The sequence below is a fragment of the Salmo salar genome, chromosome ssa17, assembly GCF_905237065.1.
Source record: "Salmo salar chromosome ssa17, Ssal_v3.1, whole genome shotgun sequence".
NCBI lineage: Eukaryota > Metazoa > Chordata > Actinopteri > Salmoniformes > Salmonidae > Salmo > Salmo salar.
Window position 1 is genome coordinate 81,896,876 of NC_059458.1, and position 25,092 is coordinate 81,921,967.

The following is a 25,092-nucleotide window of genomic DNA, read 5'->3' on the forward strand; positions in this document are numbered from 1 at the left end:
CCAGGTAATATCTCTTTACATTGTGGTCGTCATGGGCCAGGTAATATATCTTTACATTGTGGTCGTCATGGGCCAGGTAATATATCTTTACATTGTGGTCGTCATGGGCCAGGTACTATATCTCTTTACATTGTGGTCGTCATGGGCCAGGTACTATATCTCTTTACATTGTGGTCGTCATGGGCCAGGTAATATATCTTTACATTGTGGTCGTCATGGGCCAGGTAACATAAGTCTGTTTCTCCAGGAGGGTTTCTTCCTGACCTTCCATTGTGGGGTTCTGTGCTGCCCAGTAGCCGAGGGGCAGAGTAGATGGGCTGGGTGGGCAGCTGGTCGGCTCGCAGGGCGTTGGGGGGGCAGGGGCTGGAGCTGAGGGAGGGTGTACGGTACAGGGCGCTGGAAGGAGCGCTGTGACATTGGGGTCTGGGGTCGGAGGTCAATCCGTGGAGGTCAGGGGTGGTGGGTGACGCCAAGTTGACCTCATGGAAGCCTTCCAAGGGTTCGCTGGCCATAGCCCTGCAGCTACAGTCATCATACACCTCCCTGAGGAGAGGAGAGGGGAGAGAGAGGAGAAAAGAACACGATTAAAATCAAACAGAGACATCCATTCTAGACTACATTCACACAGATCTAATTCTGCTATTTCAATCAGACCACCCACAGCAGCAACAGTATCAGTGTGTTTCCCAGGTGTGGTCTGTGGAGTAGCTGATTAAACATTGGTCTGTCTGTCTCCCTCTTCAGCCCCAGCAGAGACAGCAGACCGCCAGGCCACTGCTCCAGTCAGTCAGGGCTGAAATTAACTAGGTCATTCAGGGGAATGGTTACAGACAGTAACAGGCCAGTCTCTCTGACAGGAAATAGGTCATTCTGGGGAATGGTTACAGACAGTAACAGGCCAGTCTCTCTGACAGGAAATAGGTCATTCAGGGGAATGGTTACAGACAGTAACAGGCCAGTCTCTCTGACAGGAAATAGGTCATTCTGGGGAATGGTTACAGACAGTAACAGGCCAGTCTCTCTGACAGGAAATAGGTCATTCAGGGGAATGGTTACAGACAGTAACAGGCCAGTCTCTCTGACAGGAAATAGGTCATTCAGGGGAATGGTTACAGACAGTAACAGGCCAGTCTCTCTGACAGGAAATAGGTCATTCAGGGGAATGGTTACAGACAGTAACAGGCCAGTCTCTCTGACAGGAAATAGGTCATTCAGGGGAATGGTTACAGACAGTAACAGGCCAGTCTCTCTGAGAGGAAATGTAATGTGTACCTGTGAAGTTAGTGTTGACATTCACACTGAAGGTTTAACTAGCCTGATTCCACCAAACTGTTTCATTCCATAAGCTATTTCATTCATTCATTCATTCATTCAGCTGAATAGAAACCAACAGGTATGAACCTACCATTATGATGAATGTGTGTGTATTTAAAAGCTGATGATGTGATTGTGTGTGTAGTGGTTCTCCTCTTCAGTCAGGATAGACCTCCAACACTGGCTTACTGCTGCAAGAGAAGACAGGAAGAGATGAGAGTTACTGTTGGTGAGCTGAAATATTAGAAACAGCTTGGGGGGCGGGGAACAGCTTGGGGGGAAACAGCTTGGGGGAAACAGCTTGGGGGAAACAGCTTGGGGGAAACAGCTTGGGGGAAACAGCTTGGGGGAAACAGCTTGGGGGGGAACAGCTTGGGGGGGAACAGCTTGGGGGGGAACAGCTTGGGGGGAACAGCTTGGGGGAACAGCTTGGAATATGTTGCCAGGGTTAGTTAGGTGTAACCCTTTACACTCGTACCCGTATACAGGTTGAAAATGGCAGATTTGGACAGTAATTAGCGCCTAAATTGGAAAATACTAGCTGTACAGTAACATGCAAAATACATGAGATCAGACTAGTGGCTTTTGACTGACAGACGTTCTGAACTAGAGCTCCGCACGCCACAACAAGTTCTGCAAATGTTTTGTTGTCTGAGAGGGAAATGCTGTACATGAAGTATTTTAAAAGGTGAGACGTTAATGATTATAATTAATACCACATTGATGTCACACAAGGAAGACAAACACCTGTGAGTCCAAACGTGCACTTCACATTTCTATATCAGAAAACTGACTTGCCTAGTTAAATAAAGGTTACACAAAGGTTAAATTAAAAAATATTTTAAACACCAAACACATTTGATGGATGGTGGGAAAAGAGCAGGAATAGGCTTTTGTAGGCCAATGGTGTGACTGCTGTCTGCATCCAAAGATGATCTAACTTGAATAAAGGCTTGGAGGTAAGGATGACAGCAGTGGTGTAGTTTACAGCGATACAGATATCACTTATTATTGATATCTACATAGAGCATTGATGTGAATCACACTGCTGCTCTCTCATTTAGCTATTTGTGCTTTACGGATTATGGTTGTTGTGGACGGCTGTTCACAAATATAAATGTGGATTTCAACACAATAATGGCTGAATTCAAGAAGTTTAAGCTGCCTATTAATCATTGTTTTTGAAACCAGTGGACAGCCAGTTTAAAATGCTCTCTGGCAACAGCTGCATAGTGCCGATCCTAAACAGCCAGTTTAAAATGTGCTCTGACAACAGCTGCATAGTGCGGATCCTAAACAGCCAGTTTAAAATGCGCTCTGACAACAGCTGCATAGTGCGGATCCTAAACAGCCAGTTTAAAATGCGCTCTGGCAACAGCTGCATAGTGAGGATCCTAAACAGCCAGTTTAAAATGCGCTCTGGCAACAGCTGCATAGTGATGATCCTAAACAGCCAGTTTAAAATGCGCTCTGGCAACAGCTGCATAGTGCGGATCCTAACCAGCCGGTTTAAAATGCGCTCTGGCAACAGCTGCATAGTGAGGATCCTAAACAGCCAGTTTAAAATGCGCTCTGGCAACAGCTGCATAGTGCGGATCCTAAACAGCCAGTTTAAAATGCGCTCTGGCAACAGCTGCATAGTGCGGATCCTAAACAGCAAGTTTAAAATGCGCTCTGGCAACAGCTGCATAGTGCGGATCCTAAACAGCCAGTTTAAAATGCGCTCTGGCAACAGCTGCATAGTGCGGATCCTAAACAGCCAGTTTAAAATGTGCTCTGGCAACAGCTGCATAGTGCGGATCCTAAACAGCCAGTTTAAAATGCGCTCTGGCAACAGCTGCATAGTGCAGATCCTAAACAGCCAGTTTAAAATGCGCTCTGGCAACAGCTGCATAGAGCAGATCCTAAACAGCCAGTTTAAAATGCGCTCTGGCAACAGCTGCATAGTGCGGATCCTAAACAGCCGGTGAAATAGAGGGGAGGGAGGTCCTCCCTGCTAAACTCCACTGTGGCATTGTGCCCCATTCCGTCAAAAACCTTCTTCATTTAACACCACGACAGGGGCTTAATGTCTCCATCTAATTTGTACTGATGAATACATGTCCATGGGACAAACGTACCATCAAACCTGACCACTTTAGACTTCACAGCTGCATATCATCAAGATATCAACGTGTCACCAACAAAAAGGTCAACAGGCCTATAGCAAACACAGCATATGCCATTCATTTTCTACATGGAAATAGCACTTTTCAGTAGTGCTCAAAGCATGCCATTCCACTCAAACAATTACCCAATCAGTTGTCCATGACAACAGACACACCTCACACACACACACCTCACACACACACGCATCTCAAACTCCACTGGTCATACACCACGACAGACACACCCATGCTAACATTCCAAAGGTTAAGCTAACTCTGTTATGAGGTGTTTTACAACCAGGCCAGTCCACTGAAGGGTGGAAATACAATAAATCTATTGGCTGGAAAGACAGAGAGCCCGGTAATGGGAGCAGCTCATAGGCTGCACCACCTGTCTGTCGGTACGGCTGCTATGGAAACAGAGACAGGTTGTCATTGTAATTTCCTACCCAGTGAACATGGTGCTGTAAACAGAGGAGAGTAAGGAGCGCTCTGAGACGAGCTACAGTAGTGTCTGTCTGTCTCTCTCTGCGTCTGTGTGTTTCTAACAGGGTGTGTTGAGTTCTCAACAGGGTTTACAGATACAACAGGACAACACTAGCAGCATTCAGACAGTAGTTACTCATCAACTATTAGTCCTGTCTATAGAGAGGGGTTCAACTGGACCACAGTCCTGTCTATAGAGAGGGGGTTCAACTGGATCACAGTCCTGTCTTACAGAGAGGGGTTCAACTGGATCACAGTCCTGTCTTACAGAGAGGGGTTCAACTGGATCACAGTCCTGTCTTACAGAGAGGCGTTCAACTGGACCACAGTCCTGTCTTACAGACAGGGGTTCAACTGGACCACAGTCCTGTCTTACAGACAGGGGGTTCAACTGGACCACAGTCCTGTCTTACAGAGAGGGGTTCAACTGGACCACAGTCCTGTCTTACAGAGAGGGGTTCAACTGGACCACAGTCCTGTCTTACAGAGAGGGGTTCAACTGGACCACAGTCCTGTCTTACAGAGAGGGGTTCAACTGGATCACAGTCCTGTCTTACAGAGAGGGGTTCAACTGGATCACAGTCCTGTCTACAGAGAGGGGTTCAACTGGATCACAGTCCTGTCTACAGAGAGGGGTTCAACTGGACCACAGTCCTGTCTTACAGAGAGGGGCTCAACTGGATCACAGTCCTGTCTACAGAGAGGGGCTCAACTGGATAACAGTCCTGTCTTACAGAGAGGGGCTCAACTGGATCACAGTCCTGTCTACAGAGAGGGGTTCAACTGGACCACAGTCCTGTCTTACAGAGAGGGGCTCAACTGGATCACAGTCCTGTCTACAGAGAGGGGTTCAACTGGACCACAGTCCTGTCTTACAGAGAGGGGTTCAACTGGATCATAGTCCTGTCTATAACCAGCCCCAGTTACTACCTACCATCACCACATCAACATGAACCAGTGTTCACTACTGTATTATAACCAGCCCCAGTTACTACCTCTACCAACACCACATCAACATGGACCAGTGTTCACTACTGTATTATAACCAGCCCCAGTTACTACCTCTACCATCACCACATCAACATGAACCAGTGTTCACTACTGTATTATAACCAGCCCCAGTTACTACCTCTACCATCACCACATCAACATGAACCAGTGTTCACTACTGTATTATAACCAGCCCCAGTTACTACCTCTACCATCATCACATCAACCAGTGTTAACTACTGTATTATAACCAGCCCCAGTTACTACCTACCATCACCACATCAACATGGAGAGAACCAGTGTTCACTACTGCGTTATCCATTAAGACTGTCTAGTCTAACACACAGTCCTGTAGCAACAGACCGGTCAAACATTAGTATGCTGTGTGACTAACACTGACAGTAGAGAAAAAACTATACATCTGAATCACAGCGTAACCAAAGGCCTGAGGTTACAGTGTTTCCACAGAAGAATATATATATATAAATGAGAGAGAGAGAGAGAGAGAGGAGAGAGGTGAGAGAGAGAGAGAGAGAGAGAGTGTGAGTGTGAGAGAGAGAGAGAGAGAGAGAGAGAGAGAGAGAGAGAGAGAGAGAGAGATATATATATATATATATATATATATATATATATATATATATATATATATATAGAGAGAGAGAGAGAGAGATCATCTGAAATAGGGCCACTGCCAGGTCCCTGGCTGACAGTAGCCAGCAGCAGGCTGAACCCACGCAGACAGCAGGTTAGTGGAGGGTAATCAACATCAATTCAGAGCAGTGTCGCTGGCTCTGGTTTTATCAGCTTCTCTCTCTAAATCACACCTTTTTAATAAAAAAATATATATAATAATAATAAATATATAATAATATATTATGGATGTTCTAAGTCCACAACAATGCTTAAACCACATCAGGAGTAGTTCCCCTTTAATTCCAGTGTGCACCTAGCAAGAGGCTGTTGTTTACCACTGTTTTTCAAGGCCACATTTTTATTTATTTATTTATTTATTTATTTATTTATTTATTTAACGGGGCAAGTCAGTTAAGAACAAATTCTTATTTACAATGACGGCCTACCAAAAGGCCTCCTGCGGGGACAGCAGCCGGGGATAAATATATATAAATATAAAATATACAATATAAATATAGCACAAAACACATATCACGACAAGAGAGACAACACAACACTACATAAAGAGAGACCTAAGAAAACAACATAGCAAGGCAGCAACACATAACACGACGTGGTAGCAACACAACGTGGTAGAAACACAACAACATGGTAGCATAACAACAACATGGTAGCAGAACAACAACATGGTAGCAGAACAACAACATGGTAGCAGCACAACAACATGCTAGCAGCACAACAACATGCTAGCAGCACAACAACATGGTAGAAGCACAACAACATGGTAGAAGCACAACAACATGGTAGCAGAACAACATGGTAGAAGAACAACATGGTAGAAGCACAAAAACATGGTAGCAACACAACAACATGGTAGCAGAACAACAACATGGTAGAAGAACAACAACATGGTAGAAGAACAACAACATGGTAGCAGAACAACAACATGGTAGCAACACAACAACATGGTAGCAGAACAACAACATGGTAGCAGAACAACAACATGGTAGCAGAACAACAACATGGTAGCAGAACAACGTGCTAGAAACACAACGTGCTAGAAACACAACGTGCTAGAAACACAACGTAAAAACAACATGGTAGCAACACAACATGGTAGCAGAACAAATGGTAGCAACACAACATGGTAGCAACACAACAAAATGGCAGCAATACAACATAACAACATGGTAGCAACACAACATGTGATGGTAGAGTTTGCTAAACAAATACCCACTGGATTGATGCAAATAATCATGATAGATGCACAGCACATGATAGCAGTTAACAAATCATGGTAGCAGCACAGCAAAGTAGAGAACAAAATGGAGAAGAAAAACATGGTAGCAGCAATAAAGTAGCAGAACAACAACATGGTAGAAGAACAACAACATGGTAGCAGAAACAACATGGTAGCTTCAACACAAACAACATGGTAGCAGAACAACAACATGGTAGCAGAACAACAACATGGTAGAGCAGAACAACAACATGGTAGCAGAACAATCGTGCTAGAAACACAACGTGCTAGAAACACAACGATGCTAGAAACACAACGTAAAAAACAACATGGTAGCAACACAACATGGTAGCAGAACAAATGGTAGCAACACAACATGGTAGCAACACAACAAAATGGCAGCAATACAACATAACAACATGGTAGCAACACAACATGTGATGGTAGAGTTTGCTAAACAAATACCCACTGGATTGATGCAAATAATCATGATATCATTCTGCCAGGTATGCACAGCACTTAGTAGTTAACAAATCATTAAGAAGGTTTTTAGGGAAAGCCAATCCATCTACCAGAAGGTTTTTAGGGAAAGCCTATCCATCTACCAGAAGGTTTTTAGGGAAAGCCTATCCATCTACCAGAAGGTTTTTAGGGAAAGCCTATCCATCTACCAGAAGGTTTTTAGGGAAAGCCAATCCATCTACCAGAAGGTTTTTAGGGAAAGCCTATCCATCTACCAGAAGGTTTTTAGGGAAAGCCTATCCATCTACCAGAAGGTTTTTAGGGAAAGCCTATCCATCTACCAGAAGGTTTTTAGGGAAAGCCTATCCATCTACCAGAAGGTTTTTAGGGAAAGCCTATCCATCTACCAGAAGGTTTTTAGGGAAAGCCTATCCATCTACCAGAAGGTTTTTAGGGAAAGCCTATCCATCTACCAGAAGGTTTTTAGGGAAAGCCTATCCATCTACCAGAAGGTTTTTAGGGAAAGCCTATCCATCTACCAGAAGGTTTTTAGGGAAAGCCTATCCATCTACCAGAAGGTTTTTAGGGAAAGCCAATCCATCTACCAGAAGGTTTTTAGGGAAAGCCTATCCATCTACCAGAAGGTTTTTAGGGAAAGCCTATCCATCTACCAGAAGGTTTTTAGGGAAAGCCAATCCATCTACCAGAAGGTTTTTAGGGAAAGCCTATCCATCTACCAGAAGGATTCTGTCCTCGTTCTCTGTATCGCAGATTTTATAAGTGAAGGGGAACCAACCCAAAGTATAGCCTGACAGATTTCTCCTCCCCCACTGTGTCAAGCAGAGCCACAGCCACCTGTCATGTGAAAATGGGAGAGGACAGAGAGGGAGAGCAAGAGGACAGAGAGCAAGAGGACAGAGAGCAAGAGGACAGAGAGCAAGAGGACAGAGAGCAAGAGGACAGAGAGCAAGAGGACAGAGAGCAAGAGGACAGAGAGCAAGAGGACAGAGAGAGGACAGCGAGCGAGCGGACAGAGAGCGGACAGAGAGAGGACAGAGAGATGACAGCGAGCGAGCGGACAGAGAGAGGACAGAGAGAGGACAGAGAGAGGACAGAGAGTTACGTTTTAGGGCTCTATTTTTAACCAGCCTTCGTTATAGTAGGCCTAGGGTCAGGGTAGCAAACGTAGGGTTCGGGTTGAACCAGCCTTCGTTTAACATTCCATTCTTGTGTGGCGGCTAAGGAGTATTGGTATCTCTGAAGGGTCTTTGGCCTGGTTTGCTAATTACCTCTCTCAAAGAGTGCAGTGTATAAAGTCAGAACATCTGCTGTCTCAGCCAGTGCCTGTCACATGGGAGTACCCCAAGGCTCAATCCTTAGCCCCACGCTCTTCTCAATTTGCACCAACAACATAGCTCAGGCAGTAGGACGCTCTCTTATCCATTTATTTGCAGATGATACAGTCTTATACTCAGCTGGCCACTCCCCGAATTTTGTATTAAACGCTCTACAACAAAGCTTTCTTAGTGTTCAACAAGCTTTCTCTACCCATAACCTCGTTTTGAACACCTCCAAAACAAAGGTCATTTGGTTTGGTAAGAAGAATGTCCCTCTCCCCACAGGTGTGATTACTGCCTCTGAGGGTTTAGAGCTTGAAGTAGTCACCTCATACAAGTACTTGGGAGTATGGCTGGACGGTACACTGCCCTTCTCTCAGCACATATCAAAGCTACAGGCTAAAGTTAAATCTAGGCTTGGTTTCCTCTATCGTAATCGCTCCTCTTTCATCCCAGCTCCCAAACTAACCCTGATTCAGATGACCACCCTACCCATGCTAGACTACGGAGATGTAATTTATAGATCAGCAGGTAACGGTGCTCTCGAGCAGCTAGATGTTCTTTACCATTCAGCCATCAGATTTGCCACCAATGCTCCTTATAGGACACATCACTGCACTCTATGCTCTTTAAAATGGTCATCTCTGTATACCCGTCGCAAGACCAACTGGTTGATGCTCATTTATAAACTCCTCTTAGTGTAACAGTATAACTTCCATCCCTCTCCTCGTCCCTACCTGGGCTCGAACCAGGGACCCTCTGCACACATCAACAACTGCCTCCCACAAAGCATTGTTACCCATCACTCCACAAAAGCCGCAGCCCTTGCAGAGCAAGGGGAACAATTACTTCAAGGTCTCAGAGCGAGTGACGTCACCGATTGAAAAGCTATTAACGCGCACCCCACTAACTAGCTAGCCATTTCACATCGGTTACACCGACATGGTAGGCAACACCCCACTAACTAGCCAGCCATTTCACAGCGGTTACACAGACATGGTAGGCTACACCCCACTAACTAGCTAGCCATTTCACACAGGTTACATTAGGCCTCACTCCGCCCTATCTGAGATATCTACTGCAGCCCTCATCCTCCACAAACAACACCCGTTCTGCCAGTCACATTCTGTTAACCTGTCTGGGCTAGGGGGCAGTATTTTCACAGCCGGATAAAAAAACGTACCCGATTTAAACTGGTTACTACTCTTTCCCAGAAACGAGAATATGCATATTATTAGTAGATTTGGATAGAAAACACTAAAGTTTCTAAAACTGTTTGAATGGTGTCTGTGAGTATAAAAGAACTCATATGGCAGACAAAAACCTGAGAAAATTCCAAGCAGGAAGTGGCCTGTCTGCGAATTTGTAGTTCTCCCTTTGCTTCTCTATCGAAACTACAGTGCCCGTGGGGTTATGTAGCACTTTCTAAGGCTTCCATTGGCTCTCTAAAGCGTTCAGAAAGCGGATTGAGGCGTCTCCTGTCTCTGGGCTGAGTACAGGAGCACAGTTTGTCAATGGATTGCCTGGTGACTAAGAGATTGGAAATGCGCGTTCACGAGACCTCACCATTTTTTCTCTTCCTTTTTGAATTAATACAGCATTGTCCGGTTGGAATATTATGACTATTTTACAAGAAAAATGGCATAAAAATGGATTTTAAACAGCGTTTGACATGCTTCTAAGTCCGTTAATGGAACATTTGGATTTTTTTTGTCTCAAAATGCGCTCGCGCGTTACCCTTTGGATAGTGACCTGAACGCACAAACAAAACTGAGATATTTGCACATAACTATGGATTATTTGGAACAAAAACAACATTTGTTGTGGAAGTAGCAGTCCTGGGAGTGCATTCTGACGAAGAACAGCAAAGGTAATCCAATTTTTCTAATACCAATTCTGAGTTTAGTGAGCCCCGAACTTGGCGGGTGTCAAATTAGCTAGCCGTAATGGCTGAGCTATGTACTCAGAATATTGCAAAATGTGCTTTTGCCGAAAAGCTATTTTAAAATCTGACATAGCGATTGCATAAAGGAGCTCTGTATCTAGAATTCTTAAAATAATTGTTGTTTTTTGTGAACGTTTATCATGAGTAATTTAGTAAATTCACAGGACGTTTTCGGTGGGAATACAATTTCTGAACATCACACGCCAATGTAAAAAGCTGTTTTTTTATATAAATATGAACTTGATTGAACAAAACATGCATGTATTGTGTAACATAATGTCCTAGGAGTGTCATCTGATGAAGATCGTCAAAGGTTAGTGCTGCATTTAGCTGTGTTTTGGGTTTTTGTGACATATATGCTTGCTTGAAAAATGGCTGTGTGGTTATTTGTGTCTATGTACTCTCCTAACATAATCTAATGTTTTGCTTTCACTGTAAAGCCTTTTTGAAATCGGACAATGTGGTTAGATTAACGAGAGTCTTATCTTTCGAATGGTGCAAAATAGTCGTATGTTTGAAATATTGAAATTATAGCATTTTTTGTTGAACCAGCCTTCGTTAGGGTAGGCCTAGGGTCAGGGTAGCAGATGTAGGGCTAGGGTTGAAGCAGCCTTCGTTAGGGTAGGCCTAGGGTCAGGGTAGCAGACGTAGGGCTAGGGTTGAAGCAGCCTTCGTTATAGTAGGCCTAGGGTCAGGGTAGCAGACGTAGGGGCTAGGGTTGAAGCAGCCTTCGTTAGGGTAGGCCTAGGGTCAGGGTAGCAGACGTAGGGCTAGGGTTGAAGCAGCCTTCGTTATAGTAGGCCTAGGGTCAGGGTAGCAGACGAAGGGCTAGGGTTGAACCAGCCTTCGTTAGGGTAGGCCTAGGCTCAGGGTAGAAGATGAAGGGCTAGGGTTTGGAACATATGAAACTGAAAACTGTTTACATCTCTAGTTTGTCTATTTGTTGTTACAGGAAAATAACTTCTAAATACGAGGCTCACCAGTATTCACCAAGATGTTCATCTGTCGTTTCATGATGGGCAATGACACGTGTAGTCTACATCATGGAGGGGGTTTTACACACGTCCTAAACAGGAGCTGCAGTGCTAAAATAATGTAGACTTGCCTACAACACATAGATACACAGGGAATGTCACTGTTCTGCTCCTCTCAAACTTGATCTTTTAATAAAGCTTCAGTGATTAAGATGAATTTCCAAGCGGCCTCAGAAGCCAAACCCTTTATCGACGGTCATGACTATGAAATTGCCAACGAACATGTTTTTTACACTAGCGCCATCTTAATGGCAGCCAACAATACAACTCTCAATGTCACGTGCACAAGTAGAGTGAAATTCCTTTCTTGCTCTAAACCAAACTATGCAGTCATCAATGAAACACCAAGGATTTAGCTATCAGCCAGACGGAAACAGTTTATGACCGTTTCAGACAATCAGAAATGGTCTCACATTCTTCTGTGACTGTTTAACAACAATCCTAGCAGGTCTGGGACAGCACAAGCCAACCAGACTGTGAGATGTTCTGTCATGTGACGATCCTAGCAGGTCTGGGACAGCACAAGCCAACCAGACTGTGAGATGTTCTGTCATGTGACGATCCTAGCAGGTCTGGGACAGCACAAGCCAACCAGACTGTGAGATGTTCTGTCATGTGACGATCCTAGCAGGTCTGGGACAGCACAAGCCAACCAGACTGTGAGATGTTCTGTCATGTGACGATCCTAGCAGGTCTGGGACAGCACAAGCCAACCAGACTGTGAGATGTTCTGTCATGTGACGATCCTAGCAGGTCTGGGACAGCACAAGCCAACCAGACAGTGTGATATTCTGCCGTTTGACAATCCTAGCAGGTCCTAGACAGCACAAACCAACCGACCCACTGACAGGACTACAGGTCAGTCCAGCCCTGAAGACAGGACTACAGGTCAGTCCAGCCCTGAAGACAGGACTACAGGTCAGACTACAGGTCAGTCCAGCCCTGAAGACAGGACTACAGGTCAGTCCAGCCCTGAAGACAGGACTACAGGTCAGTCTATAGGTCAGTCCAGCCCTGAAGACAGGACTACAGGTCAGACCAGCCCTGAAGACAGGACTACAGGTCAGACTACAGGTCAGTCCAGCCCTGAAGACAGGACTACAGGTCAGACCAGCCCTGAAGACAGGACTACAGGTCAGACTACAGGTCAGTCCAGCCCTGAAGGCAGGACTACAGGTCAGTCCAGCCCTGAAGGCAGGACTACAGGTCAGTCCAGGCCTGAAGGCAGGACTACAGGTCAGACCAGCCCTGAAGACAGGACTACAGGTCAGACTACAGGTCAGTCCAGCCCTGAAGGCAGGACTACAGGTCAGTCCAGCCCTGAAGGCAGGACTACAGGTCAGTCCAGCCCTGAAGACAGGACTCCAGGTCAGTCCAGGCCTGAAGACAGGACTACAGGTCAGTCCAGGCCTGAAGACAGGACTACAGGTCAGTCCAGCCCTGAAGACAGGACTACAGGTCAGTCTATAGGTTAGTCCAGCCCTGAAGACAGGACTACAGGTCAGACTATAGGTCAGTCCAGCCCTGAAGACAGGACTACAGGTCAGACTACAGGTCAGTCCAGCCCTGAAGACAGGACTACAGGTCAGACTACAGGTCAGTCCAGCCCTGAAGACAGGACTACAGGTCAGACTATAGGTCAGTCCAGCCCTGAAGACAGGACTACAGGTCAGACTATAGGTCAGTCCAGCCCTGAAGACAGGACTACAGGTCAGACTATAGGTCAGTCCAGCCCTGAAGACAGGACTACAGGTCAGACTATAGGTCAGTCCAGCCCTGAAGACAGGACTACAGGTCAGACTATAGGTCAGTCCAGCCCTGAAGACAGGACTACAGGTCAGACTATAGGTCAGTCCAGCCCTGAAGACAGGACTACAGGTCAGACTATAGGTCAGTCCAGCCCTGAAGACAGGACTACAGGTCAGACTATAGGTCAGTCCAGCCCCAGCTGGTTCCGTAGCAGCAGTAAGGTCAGAGATGCATGCAGCCTAGACCTACAGTACATCTAGGACCCCGTTTTGTAAGACAAAACATTAAGCTGTAGAATACACTGGCTGAACAGATAGATAGATATTACACTGGCTGAACAGATATCCCTCTATGACACGTTGAGTAAGCAATCATGTCATATTCTGATCTATTCATGATATTTCTATCCACAACGTCCAGAACATTTACACTGACAGAAGGCTAACTGTCTGCCTCCTAAATGCTACCCTATTCCCTAGTGTCAGCTGAGGCCTATGGGCCCTGGTCAAAAGTAGTGCAGTATATAGGGAATAGGGTGCCATTTGGGACACAGACCCTGGCTGACTAAAGCCCCTCCACTACAGCCACTCAGTAGACTGTAGTCTGTCCTCTCCGTTCCCTAGGGAACCACAGTAACCCTACACCCTTCTATCTAGCCTTGGACAGACAGCAGACTCTGGGTAGGATCTGGGTCGGATCCACTTACACTGCTCAGGTGCTGCAGGGATGGTGATACCCCCCAGAATGGGCCTACTGTTGGGGGGGAAAGGCACCAGAACCACCCCCCCCTCCCCAGAATGGGCCTACTGTTGGGGGGGGAAAGGCACCAGAACCACCCCCCCTCCCCAGAATGGGCCTACTGTTGGGGGGGAAAGGCACCAGAACCACTCCCCCTCCCCAGAATGGGCCTACTGTTGGGGGGGAAAGGCACCAGAGCCCCCCCCCCAGAATGGGCCTACTGTTGGGGGGGGGGGAAAGGAACCAGAACCACCCCCCCTCCCCAGAATGGGCCTACTGTTGGGGGGAAAGGCACCAGAGCCCCCTCCCCCCAGAATGGGCCTACTGTTGGGGGGGAAAGGCACCAGAACCACCCCCCCCCATAGCAGCCCAACTCTGACCTAAAACGATGGCTGACATCCGTCTGTATTTTCTCTACTGTTACTGCTACTACTCGGTCTATTGTCTGTGGATGTCCTTAGCTTACCGGCTATATGAGTTGGCAGTCTGACACCTTGGCAAACCTTTACACTATGGGAATACTCTCTCCCTATCCATGGCAACACAGAATATCTGGGGTCAACCTTGAAGAGAAGGCACTGAAAGGCAGTGAAGCCGTTCTTCTACAAACTTCAGAATGCACATTCTACCAGGACTAGTCAGTCATTATTACAGATAATGTAGTATTCATCATTATCAACAGATTCTACCAGGACTAGCCAGCCATTAGTACAGATAATGTAGTATTCATCATTATCAACAGATTCTACCAGGACTAGTCAGTCATTAGTACAGATAATGTAGTAGTCATCATTATCAACAGATTCTACCAGGACTAGTCAGTCATTAGTACAGATAATGTAGTAGTCATCATTATCAACAGAAGGTTGAGTCTAGTACATATTGTAGTAATCACATCATTATCAACAGAAGGTTGAGTCTAGTACATATTGTAGTAATCACATCATTATCAACAGAAGGTTGAGTCTAGTACATATTGTAGTATTCATCATTATCAACAGAAGGTTGAGTCTAGTACATATTGATAATTACTACAATAAGTACTAGACTCAACCTTCTGTTGATAATGAAGGTACCTACAGTTATCACCCTCATCCTATAGGTCTACTGAGAAGGAAGCTACAGTTATCACCCTCATCCTATTGGTCTATTGAGAAGGAAGCTACAGTTATCACCCTCATATACAGTACCAGTCAAAAGTTTGGACACACCTACTCATTCAAGGGTTTTTCTTTATTTGTACTATTTTCTGCATTGTAGAATAATAGTAAAAACATCAAAACTATGAAATAACACATATGGAATCATGTAGTAACCAAAAAAAAGTGTTAAACAAATCAAAATATATTTTGTATTTGAGATTCTTCAAAATAGCCACCCTTTGCCTTGACAGCTTTGCACACTCAGAGTAGGTGAACGGATGATCTCCGCGTCTGTGGTTCCCACCGTGAAGCATGGAGGAGGAGTCGGTGTGGCTAATAGTCTATACATAGTGGCTGTGAGTCGGTGTGGCTAATAGTCTATACATAGTGGCTGTGAGTCGGTCTGGCTAATAGTCTATACATAGTGGCTGTGAGTCGGTGTGGCTAATAGTCTATACATAGTGGCTGTGAGTCGGTGTGGCTAATAGTCTATACATAGTGGCTGTGAGTCGGTGTGGCTAATTGTCTATACATAGTGGCTGTGAGTCGGTCTGGCTAATAGTCTATACATAGTGGCTGTGAGTCGGTCTGGCTAATAGTCTATACATAGTGGCTGTGAGTCGGTGTGGCTAATAGTCTATACATAGTGGCTGTGAGTCGGTCTGGCTAATAGTCTATACATAGTGGCTGTGAGTCGGTCTGGCTAATAGTCTATACATAGTGGCTGTGAGTCGGTCTGGCTAATAGTCTATACATAGTGGCTGTGAGTCGGTCTGGCTAATAGTCTATACATAGTGGCTGTGAGTCGGTCTGGCTAATAGTCTATACATAGTGGCTGTGAGTCGGTCTGGCTAATAGTCTATACATAGTGGCTGTGAGTCGGTCTGGCTAATAGTCTATACATAGTGGCTGTGAGTCGGTCTGGCTAATAGTCTATACATAGTGGCTGTGAGTCGGTCTGGCTAATAGTCTATACATAGTGGCTGTGAGTCGGTCTGGCTAATAGTCTATACATAGTGGCTGTGAGTCGGTCTGGCTAATTGTCTATACATAGTGGCTGTGAGTCGGTCTGGCTAATTGTCTATACATAGTGGCTGTGAGTCGGTCTGGCTAATTGTCTATACATAGTGGCTGTGAGTCGGTGTGGCTAATAGTCTATACATAGTGGCTGTGAGTCGGTGTGGCTAATAGTCTATACATAGTGGCTGTGAGTCGGTGTGGCTAATTGTCTATACATAGTGGCTGTGAGTCGGTCTGGCTAATTGTCTATACATAGTGGCTGTGAGTCGGTCTGGCTAATTGTCTATACATAGTGGCTGTGAGTCGGTCTGGCTAATAGTCTATACATAGTGGCTGTGAGTCGGTCTGGCTAATAGTCTATACATAGTGGCTGTGAGTCGGTCTGGCTAATAGTCTATACATAGTGGCTGTGAGTCGGTCTGGCTAATAGTCTATACATAGTGGCTGTGAGTCGGTGTGGCTAATTGTCTATACATAGTGGCTGTGAGTCGGTCTGGCTAATAGTCTATACATAGTGGCTGTGAGTCGGTGTGGCTAATTGTCTATACATAGTGGCTGTGAGTGTGTGAGAGATAAGAACACAATGATTAGTCCTAAATGTCCTGAGACATCACACTGAGACAACAGAACAGAGAAGGTCAGAACAGTACAGAACAGAGCAGAACAGAACAGAACAGAGCAGAGCAGGTCACAACAGAAAAGAACAGAGCAGGTCACAACAGAAAAGAACAGAGCAGAGCAGAACAGAGCAGAACAGAACAGAGCAGAGCAGGTCACAACAGAAAAGAACAGAGCAGATCAGAACAGGTCAGAACAGAACAGGTCAGAACAGAACAGAAAAGAACAGAGCAGGTCAGAACAGAAAAGAACAGAGCAGAACAGAACAGAGCAGATCAGAACAGAGCAGGTCACAACAGAAAAGAACAGAGCAGAGCAGAACAGAGCAGATCAGAACAGAGCAGTGCAGAACAGGTCAGAACAGAACAGAAAAGAACAGAGCAGGTCAGAACAGAAAGGAACAGAGCAGGTCAGAACAGAACAGAACAGGTCAGAACAGAACAGAACAGAGCAGGTCAGAACAGAAAAGAACAGAGCAGATCAGAATCAGAACAGAACAGGTCAGAACAGAGCAGAGCAGAAAAGGTCAGAACAGAACAGAAAAGAACAGAAAGGAACAGAGCAGGTCAGAACAGAACAGAACAGGTCAGAACAGAACAGAGCAGAGCAGAGCAAAGCAGAACAAGTCAGAACAGAGCAAAGCAGAACAGAACAGAACAGAGCAGAACAGAACAGGTCAGAACAGGTCAGAACAGAAAAGAACAGAAAGGAACAGAGCAGGTCAGAACAGAACAGGGCAGAACAGAGCAGAGCAGAACAGAACAGGTCAGAACAGAGCAGAACAGAGCAGAGCAGAAAAGGTCAGAACAGGTCAGAACAGAGCAGAGCAGAAAAGGTCAGAACAGGTCAGAACAGAGCAGAGCAGAACAGGTCAGAACAGAACAGAGCAGAACAGAACAGAGCAGAGCAGGTCAGAACAGACCAGAGCAGGTCAGAACAGTGCAGAGCAGTGCAGAGCACAACAGAGCACAACAGAGCAGGTCAGAACAGTGCAGAGCAGAACAGAGCAGAACAGAGCAGAACAGAGCAGGTCAGAACAGTGCAGAGCAGAACAGAGCAGAACAGGTCAGAACAGAGCACAACAGAACAGAGCACAACAGTGCAGAACAGAGACCTTAATAACTACAGGCTTATCTCTGACACACAACACCTAAGCTACACTCATACACAGTCTGACTGTGACACAGGATTTTATCAGCGAAACTAATTCAAATATGTCAATCTCTTACAGATCCTAAAGTAAACACAGGTAACCTCCATTTGCACTGTGGTTTCCTTGTTCATATGTCTAAGTTCATGTCAACATCTCTCAACGTCTAGATTCCAAACGGTGCCAGTCGGCCCTGAGTGTCAAACAGACCAGGGGACGAGGCCCCGCCGGCTGTCTGAGGAACGGACCAGGGGACGAGGCCCCGCCGGCTGTCTGAGGAACGGACCAGGGGACGAGGCCCCGCCGGCTGTCTGAGGAACGGACCAGGGGACGAGGCCCCGCCGGCTGTCTGAGGAACGGACCAGGGGACGAGGCCCCGCCCGGCTGTCTGAGGAACGGACCAGGGGACGAGGCCCCGCCGGCTGTCTGAGGAACGGACCAGGGGACGAGGCCCCGCCGGCTGTCTGAGGAACGGACCAGGGGACGAGGCCCCGCCGGCTGTCTGAGGAACGGACCAGGGGACGAGGCTCTCTTCCTCTCCTCCAGTCTCCAGGTTTTTTATTTTTTATTTCTTCAACTGTGAAAACAAATGTGAATATTAGCGAGAGCCTGACAAATTCTCACACAAAACGAGGGAGAGAAGGGAGGGACACTTCTAGGTAGAGGGGGAGGGAGGAAGTGGGGGAGAGAGAGAGGGAGGGAGGCAGGGCTCCAGACTGCCACCATTTAATTGCATGTTGTGCGTCCAAGTTACATTTTTAATTAGTCACATCTGTGAGCTACACATTTTACATGGTCACCTCACTCAAAATGGCCTGTTTTATTTTTTAGGAGGCTAAAAACATGATTTGGTCAAACAGTAAAGTGCATGATTCCTGTAATGAACCGCTCTGCCTGCCCCTGTAGCTGTTTCACTGGGGCCTACTGCTGTGCCCAGCGATACACTCACTCTCTCCTTTCCCAGGGAAAACACAGCTAGCTTGTCGTCGCAGTTGAAGAAAGGATGTGATCAGCTTTCTGTAGGTATCATTTTGATTTCTCAGCAACTAAAATAGCAACTATTTTACAACCAAGATATTTGATATGGTGTTGAGATATGGAATGTGCATTGGCCGTTGTGACTGCATTGGACTCATTGGGCGGTAGGCTAAAACTGCAACAATGTTGAAAAACATTTACTGTTAGATGAATACATGGCTGCTAGCAGTGGGTGATATATTTACAGTTAGCAATCTAGCTAATGTGTTTTGAGTTTCCATTATCCCCTATGATATTAGCACACAAAGACGCAGGCAAAGTCATCTACACAGAACAAAAACAAACCTGAAAATTCTGGAGCCCTATTTTAACAGTAAAATATAACAGCATAATTGTCAACCCAAAATGCATGACAATCACTGGATTAGGTTGCACATGAAAATATTTACTATCACAACATGAAAAGATGAAACAATGGATTTGTAGAATAGCGTCTCAGTAGTATAATACACGTTTTAATAAAGCAATGTGAATGTCTTAGTGACACCAGGGGGAAAGGTTAGTCTGGAGTCCTGGAGGGAGGGACCGACTCACCGGCTACGCTGCTTGCTGATACTGAAGGGTGAGTCAACAAAACACTCGCCAAGGTGTGGATGTAGGCTTCCATGGGAAGGAGAGTATAACAACTCTGACCTCTCCACGGCTATAGTCCCAGCCAGGACAGGACCACTCCACGGCTATAGTCCCAGCCAGGACCACTCCACATCTATAAACCCAGCCAGGACAGGACCTCTCCACATCTATAGGCCCAGCCAGGACAGGATCTCTCCACATCTATAGGCCCAGCCAGGACAGGACCACTCCACGTCTATAAACCCAGCCAGGACAGGATCTCTCCACATCTATAGTCCCAGCCAGGACAGGATCTCTCCACATCTATAGTCCCAGCCAGGACAGGATCTCTCCACATCTATAGGCCCAGCCAGGACAGGATCTCTCCACATCTATAGGCCCAGCCAGGACAGGACCACTCCACATCTATAAACCCAGCCAGGACAGGATCTCTCCATGTCTATAGGCCCAGCCAGGACAGGATCTCTCTAAGTCTATAGGCCCAGCCATTTTTCATTAGGTCAACACTCTTGTAGCCTGAACTAATTGATGCATCTTAGTGACAAAAGGACCTTTGTGTGGAAAGGAAAGTCTGGACACCTGGAATGGGGCTGTAATAGGTGGGCTGTTCATTTTAATATTTGGGTTTTTTGGACACATATTAAACAATTTTTTTGGGTGGGCACAAAACTACCTCCATACTTCATTCATTTTTTCCACCTCTACCTTGTTACCTTCAGATGAGTCCTGTGATACTGACAGAGCACAACGGAGAACACCATCATGTTCTTGAGAGCCTCCCCTTTCCATAGTGGGGTAATATTCCTTAGTAGCCCAAACGGTTTGGACGCTACAGACAGAAGGTGGCACATCGGTGGTACCGACTTCAGACGAGTCCCGTGGAGGCTTCTGGGGGTCGTAGAGAAAAACGGAGAACACCATCGTGTTCGCAACAGTCAAATCAATCCATAGTGGTCAGATTGTTTTTAGGCCAAACCTTTTGGACGAACAGACGTTTTCGTTAGAAGACCGATTTTCGGGATGTCTCATTGTCTGATAAACACTGCTGTAGCTCGGCCACCTTCCACCGCAGATGGGCTGTCTCATTGTCTGATCAACACTGCTGTAGCTCGGCCACCTTCCACCGCAGATGGGCTGTCTCATTGTCTGATCAACACTGCTGTAGGTCAGCCACCTTCCACCGCAGATGGGCTGTCTCATTGTCTGATCAACACTGCTGTAGCTCAGCCACCTTCCACCGCAGATGGGCTGTCTCATTGTCTGATCAACACTGCTGTAGCTCGGCCACCTTCCACCGCAGATGGGCTGTCTCATTGTCTGATCAACACTGCTGTAGCTCGGCCACCTTCCACCGCAGATGGGCTGTCTCATTGTCTGATCAACACTGCTGTAGCTCAGCCACCTTCCACCGCAGATGGGCTGTCTCATTGTCTGATCAACACTGCTGTAGCTCAGCCACCTTCCACCGCAGATGGGCTGTCTCATTGTCTGATCAACACTGCTGTAGCTTGGCCACCTTCCACCGCAGATGGGCTGTCTCATTGTCTGATCAACACTGCTGTAGCTCGGCCACCTTCCACCGCAGATGGGCTGTCGCATTGTCTGATCAACACTGCTGTAGCTCAGCCACCTTCCACCGCAGATGGGCTGTCTCATTGTCTGATCAACACTGCTGTAGCTCAGCCACCTTCCACCGCAGATGGGCTGTCTCATTGTCTGATCAACACTGCTGTAGCTCAGCCACCTTCCACCGCAGATGGGCTGTCTCATTGTCTGATCAACACTGCTGTAGCTCAGCCACCTTCCACCGCAGATAGATCTCTAGTTTAAACTGATGGATTTTGATGGAAATGTTTTTATTATGTTACTTAGATTGACGCAACGGGTCAATAAACTCTTAAGGAGAATGGTTAACTTAGCATTATTTAGAGACCCGCCCAAAGTTTGAGTTTTGTTGTATTTAGGGGGCTCATTTCTCATTCGGGGGGGTTGAGCCTAGGGCTGTTGCGGTGACCATATTACTGCCACATGAAGGCAGTGAAATTCCACTTGACCGTTTAGTCACGGTAATTAGGCTTCTCCAAGGTCTGCTGCTGCTGATGGTCATTAGTAGCCTACCAAACTTGCTAACTGCCTGGTACTCAGCACTCTATTGTCCCTCTAATCACTCTGACATCAACGCTAATGTAATCGAAAATCTGATCAAACACTTCATGAGAGCCAATGAGCTCCTGTTGCTCAACATTTCTATAGGCTATGCAATTGCGGGAGAAAACAGAGTGATGGCCTCTAATAAAAAGAGGAGGATCCCATCAGCTTTGTACAGGCTAGGCCTACAATATTTATTTCTCAACTTTCCTAATATTAAGCACATTGCTTATATTACAACAGAAGTATAGCCTACCTGGCTGGCATGAAAATGAACCACGGGAAAAGCGTCCTCTATTCGCTATTCAAGTGCATAGATTATGTATTTTTTTCCCTCTGCCCGTTTCAGGACCGGTGCATGATAATGGTCCATTATTAATCTAAACAAATTTCCCAGACACTACCGTTCAAAAGTTTGGGGTCACTTAGAAATGTCCTTGTTTTTGAAAGAAAAGCAAATTTGTTTCCCATTAAAATAACATCAAATTGACCAGAAATACAGTGTAGACATGTTGTAAATGACTAATGTAGCTGGAAACAGCTGATTTTTAATGGATTATCTACATAGGCGTACAGAGTAGAGGTCGACTGATTAGGATTTTTTAACGCCGATACCGATTATTGGAGACCCACAAAAGGCCGATACCGATTATATATATATATATATATGACAAGTACAACAATACTGAATGAACAATGAACACTTATTTTAACTTAATATAATACATAAATAACATTATTTAGTCTCAAATAAATAATGAAACATGTTCAATTTGGTTTAAATAATGCAAAAACAAAGTGTTGGAGAAGAAAGTAAAAGTGCAATATGTGCCATGTAAAAAAGCTAATGTTTAAGTTCCTTGCTCAGAACATATGAAAGCTGGTGGTTCAATATTCCCAGTTCTTCAATATTCCCAGTTAAGAAGTTTTAGGTTGTAGTTATTATAGGAATTATGACACGTTGACTATTTCTCTCTATACCATTTGTATTTCATATAGCTTTGACTATTGGATGTTCTAATAGGCACTACAGTATTGCCAGCTGTTAGAATCATTTGTATGTGTTAGAATAATGACTAAATTGTTCCACTCTGTCATTATAGGATAGGGTGACATGTTTGAGAATCATGGGAAGATAAAACCAGGATGTGGGTAGATCTGTTAGTATTGTAATACTATGATGTTATATCCTTTAGTAGGGATGTAAACAGAGTGAAGTTGTAGAGTAGGTAATAGAAAATCATTAGAGGGTTTCAAACCAAGAGGGTCCCAACGGGGGAGGGGAGGTGAAAGCCTTGGAGAATGTGACAACTTTTATGGTTCTTTGTGGTTAGTGGAAAAGTACTGGTTGTTTGAGAAGGGAGTGGTCTAAAGATAGGAATGTGTGTATAAAAGGAATGAGTCCTCATGTTTAACTTTAGAGCACTCATGAATAAAGATCGTTGAACCTTTTTTATAAAATCTGAGACTTTGCCCAATTATTAGTGAACCCAGGGTCTTACAAACCTAGGTGAATTGGTTAAAGATTAAATGCATTATTGGAAATGAAAATTCCCTTAACACCAGCCTAATCTCGGGAGTAGCCTTGAAGTCATAAACAGCGCTGTACTTCAAGCATTGCTAAGAGCTGCTGGCAAACACAATAAAGTGCTGTTTGAAGGAATGCGTACGAGCCTGCTGCTGCCTACCATCGCTCAGTCAGACTGCTCTATCAAATATCAAATCATAGACTTAATTATAACATAATAACACACAGAAATATGAGCCTTTGATCATTAATATGGTAGAATCTGGAAACTATCATTTCGAAAACAAAATGTTTATTCTTTCAGTGAAATACGGAACCATTCCGTATTTCGAACGGGTGGCAAACCTAAGTCTAAATATTGCTGTTACATTGCACAACCTTCAATGTTATGTCATAATTAGGTGAAATTGATTATATGCAACACATATGTAACTCCCACTGTACTACAGCCCTGTTTGAACCCCTCTCTGTAACTCCCACTGTACCACAGCCCTGTTTGAGCCCCTCTCTGTAACTCCCACTGTACCACAGCCCTGTTTGAGCCCCTCTCTGTAACTCCCACTGTACCACAGCCCTGTTTGAGCCCCTCTCTGTAACTCCCACTGTACCAGAGCCCTGTTTGAGCCCCTCTCTGTAACTCCCACTGTGTCACAGCCCTGTTTGAGCCCCTCTCTGTAACTCCCACTGTGTCACAGCCCTGTTTGAGCCCCTCTCTGTAACTCCCACTGTACCACAGCCCTGTTTGAGCCCCTCTCTGTAACTCCCACTGTACCACAGCCCTGTTTGAGCCCCTCTCTGTAACTCCCACTGTGCCACAGCCCTGTTTGAGCACCTCTCTGTAACTCCCACTGTACCACAGCCCTGTTTGAGCCCCTCTCTGTAACTCCCACTGTACTACAGCCCTGTTTGAGCCCCTCTCTGTAACTCCCACTGTGCCACAGCCCTGTTTGAGCCCCTCTCTGTAACTCCCACTGTACTACAGCCCTGTTTGAGCCCCTCTCTGTAACTCCCACATGGTTTATCTAACGTAAAGCCAGATAAACAGAGGGGTCTTCAGAACAATAGGCCTTATAGTCTCTGTTTTAGTTGTGGTGATGGCAGGGCTAACACCGTGCATAGAGCTGACAACCAAATACATCTACAAATGGATGTATTTATGGCATTGGCATTTCATACTAATTAACCATATGAGGGAACGCAGAGTCCACATTCCCTCAACGTCAGCAAAACAAAGGAGCTGATGGTGGACTACAGGAAACAGGGGAAGGAGCATCGACAGGACTGCAGTGGAGAGGGTGAAAAGGTTCATGTTCCCCCGACGTGCACATCACCGAGGACCTGACATGGTCCAATCACACCACCACCGTGGTGAAGAAGGTGCAGAAGCACCTCTTCAACCTCAGGCGCCTGAAGAAATTCGGCATGGGCCCACTGGGGGCGAGCTCCCTGCCCTCCAGGACATCTACACCAGGCAGGGTCTGAGGAAGGCACGAAAGATCCTCAAGGACCCCAGTCACCCAAACCACGGACTGTTCACTCTGTTACCATCTGGCAAGTGGTAGTGGAGTATCGGGTCTCAGCACAACAGACACTGAGACAGTTTCTACCACCAGGCCATCAGACTGCTGAAAAGCTCAACCTAGCTGTCTTCCTGCACCTCAGAGACTACAGGCACCTCAGAGACTACAGGCACCTCAGAGACTACAGGCACCTCAGAGACTACAGGCACCTCAGAGACTACACGCACCTCAGAGACTACACGCACCTCAGAGACTACACGCACCTCAGAGACTACGAAAA

At 45.8% G+C, this 25,092-nt stretch overlaps 1 pseudogene; it reads right to left on the minus strand.

The window, feature by feature from the left end:
- Positions 1 to 25,092, minus strand: part of LOC106595282 (rab-3A-interacting protein-like) — an 80,525-nt pseudogene that overhangs the window by 54,185 nt on the left and 1,248 nt on the right.